This window comes from Leucopleurus acutus, assembly GCF_964270905.1.
Source record: "Leucopleurus acutus genome assembly, chromosome: 13".
Taxonomy (NCBI): Eukaryota; Metazoa; Chordata; class Mammalia; order Artiodactyla; family Delphinidae; genus Leucopleurus; species Leucopleurus acutus.
Window position 1 is genome coordinate 30,325,269 of NC_139155.1, and position 4,748 is coordinate 30,330,016.

A 4,748-nucleotide genomic window follows, 5' to 3' on the forward strand; every position below is an offset into this window, starting at 1 on the left:
TTTCCTCTTTCAAGCTTACTCCCAGGGTCACAAGTCCGGTCCCAATTCCTTTCCTTTCTTTCATCCTATGCAGTTGTGTGGTGATCTTTCTGGCAGTTTTTGTTATATGAGATCTGCCAGTGTTCAGTAGGTATTCTGTGAGAATTGTTTCAATGTAGATGTATTTTTTTAAAATATATTTGTGGGGAAAGGTGAGCACCATACCCTTCTAATCTGCCATCTTGATCTCCACTGACCTCATTATTTCATTTATGGCATCTTTTCCAGTCTTTTAACATCTTTGTAATTTTCCATGACCATTATGCTTATAAACCACGGCACTAAAAATTGAATTTAATACTCATATGTAGAAAAAAGCAATACTTTTTTTATCACTTATTCTAGCCACTTTTACACTTACTCTAATGTAAACTAAATTTATATAAATTTATTTAGCTTTTTTTGAAGTCACACTACAAGTTGGATTAAAATTGAATTTGCTGAAGCTCATACAGCTCAATATCAATTAAAAAAACCCCAATCCAAAAATGGGTAGAAGACCTAAATAGACATTTCTCCAAAGATATACAGATTGCCAACTAACACATGAAAAGACGCTCAACATCACTAATCATTAGAGATATGCAAATCAAAACTACAATGAGGTATCACCACAAACTGGTCAGAATGGCCATCATCAAAAAATCTACAAACAAAAAATGTTTGAGAGGGTGTGGAGAAAAGGGAACCCTCTTGCACTGTGGGTGGGAATGTAAATTGGTACAGCCACTATAGAGAACAGTATGGAGGTTCCTTAAAAAACTAAAAATAGAACTATCATACAACCCAGAAATCCCACTACTGGGCATATACCCTGAGAAAACCATAATTCAAAAAGAGTCCTGTACCACAATGTTCATTGCAGCACTAATTACAATAGACATGACATGGAAGCAACGTAAGTGTCCATCAACAGATGAATGGATAAAGAGGATGTGGCACATATATACAATGGAACATTACTCAGCCATAAAAAGAAATGAAATTGAGTTATTTGTAGTGAGGTGGATGGACCTAGAGACTGTCATACAGAGTGAATTAAGTCAGAAAGAGAAAAACAAATATGTATGCTAACACATACATATGGAATATTAAAAAAAATGCTTCTGAAGAACCTAGGGGCAGTATAGGAATAAAGATGGAGATGTAGAGAATGGACTTGAGGACACGGGGAAGGGTAAGTGTAAACTGGGACAAAGTGAGAGAGTGGCATGGACATATATACATTACCAAATGTAAAATAAATAGCTGATAGGAAGCAGCCACATAGCACAGGGAGATCAGATCCGTGCTTTGTGTCCACCTAGAGGGGTGGGATAGGGAGGGTGGGAGGGAGAAGCAAGAGGGAGGAGATAGGGGGATATATGTATCTGTATGTCTATTTCACTTTGTTATACAGCAGAAGCTAACACACCATTTTAAATAAATTATATTCCAATAAAGATGTTTAAAAAAAAGCTGGGGCTTCCCTGGTGGAGCAGTGGTTGAGAGTCCGCTTGCCGATGCAGGGGACACGGGTTCGTGCCCCGGTCCGGGAAGATCCCACGTGCCGCGGAGGGGCTGGGCCCGTGAGCCGTGGCCGCTGAGCCTGTGCATCTGGAGCATGTGCTCTGCAATGGGAGAGGCCACAGCAGTGAGAGGCCCGCGTACCACAAAGAAAAAAAAAAAGCTGGAAAAGGGGAAGACAATTTAAGTCCAATAATTCATTCTGTAAATAAATGGCAAAATACAAAAGAAGCTAAAAAAATACCAAGTTTCCTCTTCATCTTGGTTGCAAACTTTTAAATATTCAGGTATTTTGAATGCCTGTGGACTAGAAAAGGAGGAGAAAGGCCACTAAATTTTTGTCCAAATAACTTTTTTCTTCTATAGAGGAGACTAAGAATAAACTGAGATGGTTGAATGGCTTTAATAAAGCAAGAAAAAACTGCAATTCCAGATTATGTGAACAATAAGGTGTTGTTTGTTAGCTTTAGAGATGGGGAAATAAGAATATCTCAGAATACTGTTTTGAGCCTTGTTACTCTGGGAAGGTTAGATTTTGTTCTTCTGAGAAGACAGAGGGTTTGATGGGATGATATCATCAAATTCTAGGATTTCAAATTGCTTCCATGACTGAAAGTTTGACAGTTTCAAATGGAATAAAGGTGTTCCTTACAAAAGCTGCATAAGAACAAGTAAAAACAGGCTAGAATAATTTTTGCGTGTGTGTGAAAAAGACAAGCTTTATTGAGCCCCCAGCCCTAATTCTCTTTCTCCTGCACAGTCTGGGTTCCCCAGAGACACCCAGTCCAGCAGGCAAAAATGAGACCCACTTTCCAGTCAGCAGGGGCATCTCTGCAGATGGTAGAGGGTTTGCCAATGTGCTGGTTGTTGCCACCTCTGAAGGGATGCTCAACAGGGTTCATGGACACACCCCATATGCATGGCCAACAATTCTTCTTTGCCTTATACTTGTGGTAGGCAGAGCTCGCCTTCAGAATGGGCTTGTCAACGTGGCCACCTCCAGCCACCACACTGACAACAGCTCTGTTGATGGAGGAGATGACCTTCTTGGAGCCCAAGGGCAGTTTCACTCTGGTCTTCTTTGTCTCAGGGTTGTGGGAGATGACAATTACATAGTTCCCAGAGGCTCTGGCCAGCATGCCCCGGTCACCAGGCTTCTCCTCCAGACAATATACGATGGTGCCTTCGGGCATGGTGCCCACCAGCAGCATATTGCCGATGTTGAGCTGGGCGTTCTTGCCATAGTACAAGAACTGGCCAGTGTGGATGCACTCAGCAGCAATGAACAGCTCCATCTGCTTCTTAAAACTGCACGGATCCTGGAAGACCACCTTGGCAAGGGGCACACAGCAACCCGGGTAACAGATGATGTCCTTCACGATGTCCTTGATGTAGCCGTGTCACTCGGCGAAGTCCACAGCTTGCAGACACGTGATGCCCTTTTGGTGGTTCACACACACGTGGAACACGGAGCCGGCACCCTTTCTCTGCCCAGGGATCACGCGGCCCATCACGGCGGTCTGCTTCTGAGTGCAGCCAAAAGAGCAGGCTAGAATAATTGTAAATGACATTTATCTCTAAATATTCATTCAACTAAAATCAGAACATAAGAGGGCAGTGATGTGAAACAAAATGCCTATAACAGAAAGTAACATTTTATAGATATTTATCCTGCTTAGTTGGACATTTTGACTAACTTCATACATTTTTAAGAAAAAATATCATGCTTTCTTAATTATGATCTTTCTTGATGTTCAAATATTTTCATTCTTCACTAAAGACTTATTAATATTAACTAACTTGATTATAAGATTTGAATTTATTTCCTCCTCTACCACCTCTTTTATCTTCTCCATCTCTTCAGTCTTTCTAATCCATTTCTCAGGATTTTTGCTTACACTATTCCCCAATCAAAAATGTTCTCACCTCTTTCTGAGGAAACACTAATCACTTTATATACTTTATTCAAATCCTCACTATTACATACAATCCTCCATGACTATCATAAGCTGTGTTATCACAAATTCATGCTGCTTTCCTAATTATCAAGTCTAAAGGCATATTTTCATTACTCATCTTCTTTGTGCTATTTACTACATTTGAAGGTGGTTATCATCTCCTCAACTTTGACATTATCTTCCATAATGACTTTTGTTGTGAGCATGTCCTACGGTTTTGTCTGCTGTCACACCTGAGTCCATTTTGAGTGTCAACTTCACAAACCATAGTCCTAATTAAGGGGCCCTGTAGAGTAAGCATCACATTTTTTTTCTCCTTGATATGACCTTCTAGGTATACCTCATTGGCCCTAAGATGGACATCTCTCCAAACAGCAGCCAGTAAACAGGAGAAGTTTCACAGAGGGGTATCCCTGCACAGAATGTGGGAGCAGAAGTATTATAGCAATATAGAACATGATTTGTGTAAAACATCTGTTTTGCATACATCATCTCACAATCTAGCACTCTGTGAGATGTAGCAAAGAATTCATGTAGCTTAGATTCTGCTAAGTATCACCTAATTAGAAGTAAACTCTTTTACACAACTCTGTTACTACCTACATCTTCAAGCTTCTTAGTTCCTTGATGCCTTGGTTAAAATAGTTAAACAAAAACCTAGGGAAGAGGAGCAGTGGTTAGGTTCTGACCTATAGCATCAATTCTAGTGTAGCTGATATTCCCAGACACTAGAGAGCCTGGTCTTCTATAACCCAACACAAACCAGTTGTGCTCCCACTCACCTCTTCATTGTATGTCAGAGCAGTTTACTAAAAATCCCCAGCTCATGACAAGATCATTCCCACTTTCACAACTTTTACTTTTTTGATCTTTTCACCAGGCAAGCCTTTGATTTCTCGCTTCTCTAGAAAAATTCTACTTATTCTTCCAGGCTCAAGTGCCACTTCTTTAAACAAGCATTTTCTGTCCATTCACCTTAATGCCTAAGACCGCTTCCCTTCTTGTGAGTTTTTGTTGAATCTGTGGTCTCTTCCTTTAAGCTGGGTGCACAATGAATGACTTATGAGATTTTTTAATTTTTCAAATGGTGGTGTCTTCTCCCAACTGAATTTCAGGTGCAGTGAGTACCATAAACATATTTAACCTTTTCTTGTATGTATCAGAGCACATAGAGAGCGTTAGTGAACTGATTGAATTAAATTGAAATAGATGGTATAATATCAACATGCCCAACTTTGACTATGT

At 40.1% G+C, this 4,748-nt stretch overlaps 1 pseudogene across 1 annotated transcript; it reads right to left on the bottom strand.

Moving 5' to 3' along the window:
• Positions 1 to 2,282: 2,282 nt before the first annotated feature.
• On the bottom strand, positions 2,283 to 3,056 carry LOC309970574 (large ribosomal subunit protein uL2-like; annotated as a pseudogene). The gene has a single exon. The product of its transcript is annotated as a large ribosomal subunit protein uL2-like (transcript).
• Between the last annotated feature and the right edge of the window lie 1,692 nt (positions 3,057 to 4,748).